The sequence below is a fragment of the Nicotiana sylvestris genome, chromosome 4 (genome assembly GCF_000393655.2).
Source record: "Nicotiana sylvestris chromosome 4, ASM39365v2, whole genome shotgun sequence".
NCBI lineage: Eukaryota > Viridiplantae > Streptophyta > Magnoliopsida > Solanales > Solanaceae > Nicotiana > Nicotiana sylvestris.
In genome coordinates this window covers 103,004,106-103,018,766 of record NC_091060.1, presented here as the reverse complement: position 1 = coordinate 103,018,766, position 14,661 = coordinate 103,004,106, and positions in this window count along the sequence as shown.

Here is a 14,661-nt window from a genome sequence, read left to right as displayed (position 1 = left end):
AGTTACTAGTTATTTGTTGTTGGCTTGCCTGACAATGGTATCTGGCGCCATCATGACCCTTAGTGGATTTTGGGTCGTGACAATGACGGAAGGGATACTATATCCATGAAGGATCTTCCTATAAAACAAGATATTGGGCAACCAAACGCCATGCATTTGGAAACCCCAATCATTACCGTATCCCCCAATCCCTCCCACGCTACCAGTAGCTCCAATCCCACGCCTCCTACCAGTTCATTAAATACTCAATCTTCCATTAAAGATGCCAAGACTTCCATCAACCCTAAGAAGAAGGCACAGACTTGTCCAAATCTTACACCAACATAGAGCTCAAACAATGGAGAACCTACCATCCTTTCTCCCACTAGATAACCCTCAAATTGTCTATGCCCAACCTTCACAAGCACAGGACTACCAACATACCTCATGGATGGAATTAGGTCTAATGGGGCATGCAATCTCATTCAACGTTCAAATCAATGGCTAGGAAGCGATAGGGATAGTGTCACGACCCAAAACCGACCCGGTCGTGATGGAGCCTATCGTGAAACTAGGCCAGCCGACACAACTTCCGAATCAACCATTTTCTAATAAAAGTTACTTTTATACCATTTATAAATCAATAATCTCATAATGAAATTAAAAAAAGAAAAAAGAAAAATGCGTAATAATTACACAAGCCCGACATCGGGGTGTCACTAGTCATAAGCATCTACCAAGGTCTGACTACAACGAGAGTCTAAATATGAACTAAATACAGTAATGAAAATGAGGGGAAAGAAAGTAATGCTGCGAACGTCGTGCAGCCACCTTGCTAACTCCGACGACTCCGCCTCTGAACAATCAACACCAGCTACCGGGTTCTGAAATACCTGAATCTACACACGAGGTGCAGGGAGTAATGTGAGTACTCCAACCCAGTAAGTAATAAGAGTAAAAAAAACTAAGCAGTAGGAAACGATGAATCCACATTTATGATAAACTCAATAAGCACAACAGGCTTTCAAATCAGAATGCGAGTCAATCGTCTCATTTAAAATCCAGCTCATTTGAAAACGCTTTCCAACAGTTTCAGTAGGGGTCCAATACCATTTATAATAAAAGAGATGGAAACCATAATCGTCTCCTCAGGCAAAACATTGTTCGTATATAGCCCCTCGGGCAAAACAAGAATCATAAACATCTCATAACATAAAATCTTAGTGGAAATAACAAAGCCAAATCAGTGATCGAATTCCGAACATCTCATAAAAACTTCAACTTAAATGAAAGTTGTTTAAAAGCATTTGTTCAACATTTCAATAGAGGTTCAGTATAAAAAGGAGTGGAAACAGCAATTACATAAAAATAAGCCCCTCGGGCAAAGCATCACTCATATATGCGCCCCTCGGGTAAGCCTCTCAGTCATTCGAGACTCAACTCTCATCAATCAACGCTCACACTCAGCACTCACACTCAATAAGTACCATATAGTAATTGTTGCGGCGTGCAGCCCGATTCATATATCTCGTCGACGACGCTCACTGGGGGTGTGCTGACTCCGGAGGGGCTCCTATAGCCCAAGCATTATATCGTTGCGGCATGCAGCCCGATCCATATATATATATAATTTGTTGCGGCGTGCAGCCCGATCCGTAAATATATAATCCTCACCATCAGGCCCTCGGCCTCTCTCAGTTATTAACCTCACAATCAGATCCTCGGTCTATCTCAGTCATCAACCTCACAATTAGACTCTCGGTCTATCTCAGTCATCAACCTCACAATCACTCGGACCTTCGGTAAAACGGGGAACTCAACCCAAACAGTTTTCACATTCTAAGAAGTAAAGTGATAAAACCAGATTTAGATAATAAACAGGTAAACCCTGACTGAGGATATGCTTTCAAAACAAATACAGTGAGGAAAAATAGTGAAAATGCCCCTAAGGGTCTCAGCAGGTCAGCACAAGGCCCCAAACATGGCATACAACCCAAAATAAAATATCAATCTCTAAAATATGGAATATCATAAGATTTCAAATCAATTACGTGACTTAACAGTCGTACGGGACGGACCAAGTCACAATCCATAATGGTGCACGACTCCACGCTCGTCATCTAGCGTGTACGTCACCTCAAAATAGCACAACAATGTGAAATCCGGGATTTCAAACCCTCACGACAGTATTTACAATCATTACTTACCTCAATCCGAGCAAAATCCTACTCCAAATGCCTTTGCCCCTTGAATCGACCTCCAATCGACCCGAATCTAGCCACAGTTAATTCAATTCAGCCAATACTAATTATAGGAACTAATTCCATAAGAAATACTAATTTTCCAAAAAATTCGAAATTTAAATCAAAATCGCCCGTGGGGCCCATGTCTCGAAATCCGACGAAACTCACAAAATCCGACAACCCATTCAAACCATGAGTCTAGCCATACCAAAAGTACTAAATTCCGATAACATTTTGACCCTAAAATCCTCAAATCTATCCAAGAGGGTTTTCAAAAATTTTCCAACTTAAAATCACCAATTAAATGTTAAAAACAACGATGGATTCGAGTAATCTATCAAAAATTGTGTTAAGAACACTTACCCCGTTGTTTTCTCTGAAAATCCCTCGAAAAATCGCCCCACCCGAGCTTCCTTGGTCCAAAATGGAAGAATGGGACGAATTTGGACTTTATTCTGCTGCCCAAGGGTTTGTTCTTCGCGTTCGAGACCCTTCTCTCGCGTTCGCGATGAGCAAATTCCTCATCAGGGATTTCCAAACTCATTCCAGACAGCCTTTAGTATAATTGTCATAACTTTTTGCGCACAACTCCAAATGACAAATGGTTTAATGTTCTGAAAACTAGACACCAAGGGTTATAATTTCATAGGTTATCATTTCCTGAATCATTATAATATTGCAAGATATAAGCTTCCAAAGTCAACACTTTACAGCAGAGATTTTAAATTCTCCCCGGTAGCCTGTAGTTTAACTGCCATAACTTACACAAATCGAAATGTTAATTAATTTACATTTATAAAAACTAGACACAATGGGCTACAACTTTTGTGTTTGGATCATCTCCAAATTTCTTATAGATTGTGAGATATGAGTCTCCGAAGTCAGACCTGTGCAACCGAGATTTCCTTCTTCGCGAACGCGAGAGTCTTTTCGCAAACACGAAGAACAAACTTCATGAGGCCAAATTCTTTTCCGCGAACGCAAAAGGCTCCACTTGAATGCGAAGAACAACACCAGATATCAGAAAATCAGCATTTAAAGTAGCCCAAAATGATCCGAAACACACCCAAAACACACTCGAGTCTCCCAGGACCCCAACCAAATATACCAATAAGTCCTAAAACATGATACAGACTTGGTCAAAACTTCAAATCACATCAAACAATGCTAAAACCACGAATCACACCCCAATTCAAGCTTAATGAAACTAAAAACTTCCAACTTCTATATTCGATGCCGAAACCTATCAAATCAAGTCCGATTGACATCAAATTTTTCACACAAGTCATAAATGACACAATGAAGCTAGCGAAATTTTCAGAACTGGATTCCGACCCTGATATCAAAAAGTCAGCTCCCCGGTCAAACTTCTAAACTTAAATTTCTCATTTTCGTCATTTCAAGCCTAATTTAGCTATAGACCTCGAAATAAATATCAGAAAACACTCCTAATACCAAAATCACCATACGGAGATATTGGAATCATCAAAAATCCATTTCGGGTAGTTTACACATTTTTCACCTTCCGGTCAAATTATTCAACTTAGGATTTCTTCTTGGAGACTAAGTGTCTCAATTCATTTCAAAAAACCTCACCGGACCCTAACCAATTACCCCGACAAGTCACATTACAACTTTAAAGCATGAATTTAGCAGTAAATGGCGGAAACGAGATTGTATTATTCAAAACGACCGGCCGGATCGCTACACCTAGTTAGTAACGGAAGACATGAGGCTTGCCATGAACAACTACCTAAATCAAGTGTGGCTGAACAACATTCTTCATCCACTAACGCCTTCGATAAACCCACAAATGGTACATGTAATGAGTAACCAGTGGAACATGCCACCACAGTTCAACCCAATCCACCCACAGAATGCCCCCCTAGACATGCCATTTTTCCTGACAGAAATGTACTCTCAATTTAACCCCATAGTCTTGCCATGGGATATCACTCAGGAAACCCAGGAAAAACCAATCCCCTCAATGTATCAACAAGCATCACCACCAAAACACCAAGCTGTCACGACTTGAATTTCTCACCGCCAGGATCGTGATGACGCCTAACATTGTACTCGCTAGGCAAGCCAACGTTACAAATTATTTCACCTTTTTCCTTTATTTTTTAACAATTAAAACTTAACAAAAGTAAATCAAAGGAAATAAATGCGGAAGAACACAGTTTAAAAGATTATCCTTATACTAATGACGAAAATCGTAATAAATTCCACCCAGAACTGGTGTCACAACACATGAACAGTCTACGAATACGACAAATAATGGTCTGAACGAAAAATATACATATGTCTTGAAAGTAGATAAAACATAAATAAAATAGGATAGAAGTGGACACCAGGGCCTGCGGACTACCTTGGATCTCCGGTGGACTGAAGGCAGAAAGCTCGAACTATGATTAGTATGGTCCAGTACCGGTATCTACACAGAAAGTGCAGAGTGCAGTATCAGTATAACCGACCCCATGTACTGGTAAGTGCTGAGCCTAACCTCGGCGAAGTAGTGACGAGGCTAGGACATGACAAACAACATTAACCTGTGTAGTTAAACAATATACTAATAGAATAACAATAATGGAAGCTAAACAGAAATTAATGGGAAGGGGCAACATGCTATGGGGGGACCAGAATAAGAAATCACAGTAATAACGAAAATTAAACAATTAATGCACTTGAACCGATAACGGCAAATAATCACAGCAAACAGAAAATGCACGACATCACCCTTCATGCTTTTACTCTCAGTCCTCACCATAAAATCAATAATATAGATGTGCACAGCATCACCCTTCGCATTTTATCACTCTTCCTCACCATATGAATAATAGAAATGTGCACGGCATCACCCTTCGAGTTTTATCTCTCTTCCTCACCATATGCATAAATATAAATGTAAATGTGCACGGCATCACCCTTCGTGCTTTATCACTCTTCCTCACCATATGCATAAGTATGAATGTGCACGGCTTCACATTTCGTGCTTTATCACTCTTCCTCACCATAACAACAACAGAAATAACAACAACCCGGCAAGTACATCACAATCAAACAACTTTGTTGCATCATTTAATTTCATAATAGAAATCTCAACTTGAGCCAATACTCACCCAATGTCCAAATCAGGAACAACATAGTAAAACTTGTTAACATGAACCATAACTAGCTTAAGCAGGAATGATACGTAAAGAGAAACAAAGCTATCACAAGTATAGAACTTACTCGCATGCTATGACCCAACAACGACGTATAGATACTCGTCACCACACCTATACGTCGTACTAAACAACTAACAAGTAGCAAATAAGGCAAACAATACCTAATCCCTCAATCTAAGGTTAGCCACAACATTTACCTCGATTCCACAGCCACAATCAAACCTGGATTACTGCTTTACCTCTCGATTCCACTTTCAATCCGCTTGTATCTAGTCATAATTAACTTAATAACATCAATAATGCTAGAAAAATCAATTCCAATGCTCAATTTTAGTTTCCCAATATTTTTTCCAAAAAGTCAAAATCCGACCCCGGGCCCTCTTGGTCAAAACTCAAAGTTCGAACCAAAACTCGAAGTTCGGACCAAAACTCGATTACCCATTCAACCCTGAGCTCGGATATACAATTTGTTTTGGAACCCGACCTCAATTTGAGGTCTAAATCCCCAAATTTTGAAATTCCTAAATTCTACCCAAAAACACTCAATTCCCCCATGAAAATCCCTAGATTTTGTGAAGAAATCTTGTAAAAAGATGAAATAGATTGAAGGAAATAAGTTAGAAGTTGTTTACCTATGATTTGAGGAAGAACTCTTCTTTAGAAAATCGCTTATGGGAGCTTAGGGTTTAAAAATTTGAGAAATGAAGTGAAAATCCCGTCAAAACTTGTTTTTGAACAGTTGTAGGTAACGCATTTATGATCACAAGTTTGCAAATGCGACCAATGCTTCGCAAATGCGAAGCTTAGCCTGACCTGCTGCCTTCGCAAATGCGAACAGATGTTCACAATTGCGGCCTCTATTCAAGTCGCATTTGCGACGATGAACTTTGCAAATGCGAAGGTCCCCTGCCCAGCCTAATCATCGAAAATGCGATGATTCTTCGCAATTGCAGTGCTCGCATTTGCGAGCCAGATTTTGCAAATGTGAAGTCTGCAGACCTGCAATACCAGAAATTTTTTCTTAAGGTTCAAAACACTCTATGGTCTATCCAAAACACACCCGAGCTCTCGGGGCTCCAAACCAAACATGCACACAAGTCTAAAAATATCATACCGACTTGTTCGTACGATCAAATCACCAAAATAACATCTTAAACAACGAATTTAACACCAAAACTCATGAAATTTTCAAGATAGTTCAAACTTCCTATTTTCTCAACCGAAGGTCTGAATCACATCAAATTACTTCCATTTCTCACCAAATTTTATAGATAAGGTTTAAATATTATAATGGACATGTACCGGGCTCCGAAACTAAAATACGGGCCCGATACTATCAAGTTCGAACACTATTAAATTTTCATAAACTATTATATTTTTCAGTTAATAATTTTCTTCAAAAATTTATTTCTCGGGCTAGGGACCTCGGAATTCGATTCCGGGCATATGCCCAGGTCCTATATTTTACTACAGACCCTCCGGGACCATCGGAATAGGGGTACAGGTCCGTTTACCCAAAACATTGATCGAAGTCAACAAAAATCATCTTTTAAGCCAAAATTCATTATTTCTTAAAAACTTTCACATAAGGGCTTTCCGAATATATGCCCGGACTATGCACGTAAATCAAGGAGAGACAAAAGAAGGTTTGTAAGTCCTCAAAATACAGATTTGACTTCTAAAACAAGAGATGACTTTTTGGGTCATCACACAAGCAGATGGAGTGCCAGGGCTAGTAGAAGCAGCAATGGAGGAGGAAGACAAACCTATCAACCTAGGCTTAGAGCGAGTCCTAGAGTTCTCAAATCTAGATAGGATAAAGGTGTTTCTCTTCACGGAGATGCACGAGAAGCGGCATGTGCTCAATTGCCCACTAGAACTCTTCAAGTGCTCGATGGACATCAGACCACCTCAGGATCCAATAGTAGGCAACAGAACCATAATCCTAGTGCCATCACTGCAAAGGAATCCTGTCTTTCTAGGGGGAATAAGGGAGAACGGGGAACCAGCGAACTCAAACATTAATATCTCTATGAATCATCCAACAAATTTCATTATATGGAACATAAGGGGTGGAAACAATGATAATTTAAGGAGAAATTTTAGGGAAATAATAGACACACATAGGCCTTGCATGGTGACCTTATTATAAATAAGAATGGGAAATCATGCTGATATGGCTTAACGTCTTTGCTTTTACGCAGATGATAGAGGTGCCAGCGGAAGTTCAGTCAGGAGGCATGGTTGTGATGTGGAACCATGACGTGGTTAGTGTTCAAAATGTAGTTCGTAGAAATCAAGAAATTCATGCAACAATAGAGGTACTATATATTCGTAAAACTTGGCTTTTTTCTTCAATTTATGCTAGTACTGATGTTCATAACAGAAATTTGATGTGGTAAAACCTAGAAAATATTAGCAAGACCTATAAAGGGCCTTGGATGGTAGAGGCGATTTCAATGATATTTTAACCTTAAATGAAAATTTTGGTGGAAAACCGATTAAAGATAGTAGATTTAGGTATATTTGGTCTAAGATTAACAGTTGCAACTTACTCGATCTTGGCTTTAAAGGGTGTAAGTATACTTGGTATAATAATAGACATAGGAATAAGGGTCTTATATTGAAAAGATTGGACAAAATATTAGGGAATGAGGAATGGATTGAACTCTTCCTAAAAGCTCAATAATACACTTACCTAAAACATACTCAGACCATAATCCTATCCTAATTGAATTAATTCCAAAAAATAGGTTAAATCATAATATACCCTTTAGGCTCGAGATCTTTTGGTGCAAACATCCAGAATTCCAAACAATTGTTGAAAAAAATTGTTACGAATCAGATTATTTTAAAGCAAGCCTAAACTTTGTGGAAAAATTAAAACCCTGGAAAAATAATACCTTTGGTAACATCATGGGAAAAAGAGGAAATTACTTGCTAGACTTCAAGGAATCCAGAATTCCAGTAGCTATATACTACTAGTAATTTCCTTCAAACACTTGAATATGATTTAAAAGGGAATACAATGATATCGTAAGAATCGAAGAGGACTATTAGAAATTAAGTTCTAGGATAATGTGGTTAAATGAAGGAGACGCTAACACAAAATATTTTCATATTTCGGCCACTAATAGAAAAAGAAGAAACAAAATCAATTTCTTTAAGGATGATACCGGGAATTGGATCGATGAACATCATCTAACTATGTCACATGTGCTCAATTACTTCACAAATATATTCACAACATCTCACTCCCTAACTAGTTCGATTAGACCACTGGGAAACCCCTCTACACATACTAATTTATATCTAAACTTTTTAGATATCCCCTTACTAGATATCGAAATTAAAAGGGCTATCTATTCTTTTAAACCTTTCAAAGCCCCAGGGCTGGATGGCGTTCACCCCTTCTTTTTCCAGAAATATTAGAAAACCATAGGTCATTCGATAACAAAGCTTTGTCATGATATCTTTTTAAATCATGAAATCCCTAAAAATATTAATAGAACCTATCTGTGCCTTATCCCTAAAATCCCTAATACAAATAACATTAGAAATTTCAGACCAATTGGACTTTGCAATACTATCTACAAGTTAATTACAAAATTCTAGCAAATCGACTAAAACCATTTCTAGAACAATTGATTAGTCCCTTCCAGGCAAGTTTCATGAAAAATAGAAGAGCTTTTGATAATGCAATCATCATACAAGAACTTGTTTCCAATTTAAAAAAGATAAAAGGCAAACAAGGCCAAATGATATTAAAAATTGATCTAGAAAAAGCATTTGACCGTTTAAATGGTATTTTGTTCATCACACTCTAAAATACTTCAAATTCCCTCCCAAATTTTCTAAGCTTTTATTAAGTTGTATTTCAACAAGTAGTATAGCAATTTTAGTTAATGGCTCTTGCACAAAAATTTTTGAGCCAAGTCGAGGCATCAGGCAAGGTGATCCTATTTCACCCTATATCTTCATCCTTTGCTTAGAAATTCTAACAAGATATATAGATCATCAAGTCGATATTAGAAATTGGGATCCAATAACCATAGGAAAAAGATGTCCAAAGATTTCTCAGGTATTTTTTGTGACGATCTTACTCTAATGGCAAAGGTAAATGATAAATCATGTCATGCCATTAAAAATAGATTAGACCAGTTTTGTGACCTATCAGGTCAATGTATTAATAGTGCTAAATCAAAGGTCCTCTTTTCTAAAAATTGCACTCCTTCACTGATTAAGGATGTTATAACTAGACTAGGTATAAAGAAATGTGATAACTTTGGTACCTACCTAGAATTCCCAATATTAAACAAATGCCCAAGGCCTAGAGACTACTAATTTATAATTGATAATATGAGAACCAAGCTATCATCCTGGAAATTGAAATTCATTAACTAAGCAGGGAGGACAACCTTATCCCACTTTTGCCTTAATTCAACACCCAGTTACTATATGCAGTAAACCTTGCTTCCTAAAAATATCCTTAACAAGATTGATAAAATTCAAAGGAATTTTATATGGGGTAGCACCATGGAAAAAAGGAAAATTCATTTTGTTAAATAGTCTACACTATGCCACCCAAAATCCAATGGAGGCCCAGGTATCCATATTGCTATTACTAAGAATTTATGCACACTAGCTAGCCTAGTATGGAGAATTCTTAGAAATGCTACAACCCCCTGGGCTAGATTAATCATCACCTCTTATGGAACTAATGTTGCTAAAAATAAAAGCTCGTTCGTCTGGAAAAGTATTCAAAGGGGATGAGAACTATGCTCAAAAGGTATCACTTGGTCACCCCATTACCATTCCAACATGAACATATGGGAAACCAACTGGATACCAAATATAAGAAATCTTAGAAAGGAAGTAACATGTCCTCTCTCTATTAGTGACCAATCAACAAAAATGTCACGACCCTAACCCGGACCCGGTCATGATGGCGCCTCTAGTGAAGACAAGGTCAGCCAACTATTCCCAATTCGATGTTAAATAGTTAATCAATTATAAAATAGCCTAAACCATGATTAATAATACGAAGTGGCAGATCATATCAATAAAATGCGGAAGTACAACCCAACACAACCCTAACCGGGGTGTCACAAGTCACGAGCATCTAACAACACTAAGTCCTCAAATGTAACTACAGAGTTTAAATATTGAACTAAGGACATAAAGGAAAGAGATAGGGAGGAGCTTTGGGCTGCGAACGCTAACAGCTACCTAAAGACTCCTCAAGATCCGCCTGAAGCTGGAATGAATCAGCATTCGTGAGCGGGACCAGCTATGCCTGAATCTGCACACAGGGGTGTAGGGAGTAAACTGAGTACTCTAACTCAGTGAGTAACAAATGTAAATAAAGACTGAAAGCAGGAAATCACGTAGGGCACAAAGCATTTTATAATGAAGCAGTAAACCCATTTCAAAATACTAAAACAGTGAAAGATAGGTAAAATCCTTTAACTCAAAATTTAACTTCATGAAAAAGCCCTTTTCAATGATTAAGCAGGTAATTGACAGTCAATTATGAAAAGTAAACACATAAAGGCTCGCCCCTCGGGCACAGTATCAACAAATCCGCCCTTCGGGCAATATCTCAGAACAGTATCAGCCCCTCGGGCAATCACATAGAACAATACCAGCCCCTCAGGCTCAATCTCACATCACAATGGGTACCTGCGCTCACTGGAGGTGTGCAGACTACTAGAGGGTCCCCTTACGGCCCAAGCGCAATAACAAGCCATCTCGTGGCATCAAACTAGGCCCTCGGCCTCATATCAATCAAGTCACCTCGTGGCGTACATATCTCAGGCCCTCGGCCTCAAATCTGTATCAGGTTTCCTCACAACATAGGCCCTCGGCCTTACTCAGTCAAAAATCCTCACAAGCCCCTCGGGCAGTAGTAAAACAGTGTTTCTCAGCCCAAACATCATTTAAAATATCATTTAGGTATTAAAACTGAGTAAACATGGCTGATTAGTAAAACAATGGAAAATAACATGACTGAGTTCAAGTATAAAGTCAAAACAGTGAAGAAATATCAATAAAAATCCCCGAAGGATTCAAGTAGTTGGCACTAGGCCCAAATATGGCATTCAGCCCAAATAATGATGATAGCAAATAGTTCTCAATCAAATACGCGGTAAAATCATCAATCAGGACAGACCAAGTCACAATCCCCAATAGTGCACGACCCCACGCTCGTCATTAAGTGTGTGCCTCACCTTAACATAGCACTACGATATGCAAATCCGGGGTTTCAAACCCTCAGAACATCATTTACAATCATTACTCACCTCAAATCGGCTAAATCTCTAGCTCGTGATGCCTTTGCCCCTCGAATTGGCCTCCACGCGCGTCGAATCTATCCAAAATCAGAACGAGGATGTCAAAGTATGCTAAGGGAACAAAGCCCAAGCGAAAACAATCAATAAAGGGCACAAACCCCGAAATTACCAAAACCCGACCCCTGGGCCCACATCTCGAAAGTCGATAATTTTTACATCAATAGATTCCTCAACTCCCCACGAGTTCACACATATCAAAAATTCTCAAATCTGACCCCAAATGGTCCTTCAAATCCACAATTAAAGGCCTAAGTTCTCAAACCCTAGTTTCCCCAATTTTAACCTTTGATTTCCATAATTTCTAGCTCTAATCCATGAAATAATAGCATAGAACGAGTTTTAGGTCCAAATTCCTTACCTCAATGAAGTTCACTTGAAATCCCCCTCTCAAATCGTCCAAGAAGCTCCCAAGCCGAAGTCAAAAATAGTGAAATAGCTAAATCTCGCGAAATGAAATAACTTATATGTTCTGCCCAGGCTTTTCCGCATCTGCAGTCCAAAACCCGCTTCTGCAGTACCGCATATGCGGTCAAATTCTCCACTTCTGCGGAATTCACTTACTAGCTGCAAACCGCATCTGCGATTCAACCTCCGCATCTGCGACTCCGCAGGTGCAGTTCACCTACCGCATATGCGGTTCCTGACTCTTCCTCTCAGATTCGCTTCTGCGGCTCCCCCTTCCGCACGTGCGGCATCGCACCTACGATCCCCAAATCGCAGGTGCGAAAACATCAGAAGCAGAAAAATCTCGGCAACTGCAATAACCTTTCAACTTCTCCGACGACCACCCGAAATCATCCCGAGGCCCCCAGGACCTCAAACAAAAGCTCCAACATGACCCAATACCTTATTCAAACTTGTTCCAATAATCAAAACACTTCAAACAACATCAAATCTACCAAATTACATCGGATTCAAGTCTAAGTTTCTAAAATCTTCCGAAATACGCTTTCGATCAAAAACCCAACCAAACCACGTCCGAATGACCTGAAAATTTACACACACATCCCAAATGGCACGACGAAGCTACTGCAACTCTCGGAATTCTATTCCAACCCCTATATCAAAATCTCGCCTACCAACCAGAAATCGCCAAAATATCAACTTCGCCAATTCAAGCCTAAAACTACTCCAACCCTCCAAAACTCATTCCGATCACACTCCTAAGCCATAAATCCCCTCCCAAAGCTAACCGAACCATCGAAACTAGCATCCGAGCCCTCTAACGCATAAGTCAACATCCGGTTGACTTTTTCAACTCAAACTCCCTTAAAAGAGACTAAGTGTTCAAACCTTATCAAAATCATTCCGGATTTGATCCGACCAACCCGATACCATAAAATATGGATAACAAAGCATAAAGAAGCAGAAATGGGTAAAACGAAGTGGTAACTCATGAGACGACTGGCCGGGTCATCACATCCTCCCCAACTTAAACAAACGTTCATTCGCAAACGAATCAAGAAACATACCTGAAGCCTCAAATAGGTGATGATATCTGCTCCGCATCTCCCCCTCAGTCTCCCAGGTAGCCTCCTCCACGGGCCGACCTCTCCACTGCACTTTCAGTAAAGCTATATCCTTTGATCTCAACCTACGAACCTGACGACCCAAAAGAGCTACTGGCTGCACATCATAAGTCAAATCATCATCCAACTGAACCGTGCTGAAATCTAGAACATGAGACGAGTCCCCAATATACTTCCGGAGCATAGAAACATAAAATACCGGATGCACACTCAACAAGCTGGGTGGCAAAGCAAGCTCGTAAGCCACCTCCCCAATTCTCTAAAGCACCTCAAAAGGCCCAATGAATCACGAACTCAATTTCCCTTTCTTCCCAAATCTCATAACACCCTTCATGGATGAAACCCTCAATAGAACCTTCTTGCCAATCATGTAGGACACATATCGAACCTTCCTATCATCATAACTCTTTTGCCTCGACTGCGCTATATGAAGCCTCTCCTGAATCACCTTCACCTTCTCCAAAGCATCCTGCACCAAATCAGTCCCCAAAAGCCTAGCCTCACCAGGCTCAAACCAGCCAATTGGAGATCTACACCGCCTCTCATACAAAGCCTCATATGGAGCCATCTGAATACTTGACTGGTAGTTGTTGTTATAAGCAAATTGTGCAAGTGGTAGAAAATGATCTTATAACCCTCCGAAATCAATGACACAAGCACGCAACATGTCCTCCAATATCTGAATAGTACACTCGGACTGCCCATCCGTCTGAAGATGAAAAGTTGTGCTCAACTCCACCTGAGTACCCAACTCTCACTACACAGACCTCCAAAACTACGATGTAAACTGAGTACCCTATCTGAGATGATGGAAACTGGGACACCATGCAAACGAACAATCTCCCGGATATAGATCTCTGCCAACCGCTCTGAGGAATAGGTAGTACACACAGGAATGAAGTGTGCGCATTTGGTCAGCCGATCCACAATCACCCAAATAGCATCGAACTTCTTCAAAGTCCGTGGAAGTCCAACAACAAAGTCCATAGTGAGCCTCTCCCACTTCCACTCAGGAATATCCATCTGCTGAAGCAAACCACCCGGTCTCTGATGCTCATATTTTACCTGCTGACAATTGAGACACCGAGCTACAAATCTCACAATATCTTTCTTCATTCTTCTCCACCAATAGTGTTGTCTCAAATCCTAATACATCTTCGCGGAACCCAAATGAATAGAATACCGCGAGCTATGGGCCTCCTCAAGAATTAACTCCCGAAGCCCATCCACATTGGGCACACAAATCTGGCCCTGCATCCTCAACACCCCATCATCACCAATGGTCACATCTCTGACATCATCATGCTGAACTCTATCCCTAAGGACAAGCAAATGCGTATCATCATACTGGCGCTCTCTGATGCGATCATAAAAGGAAGACCGAGAA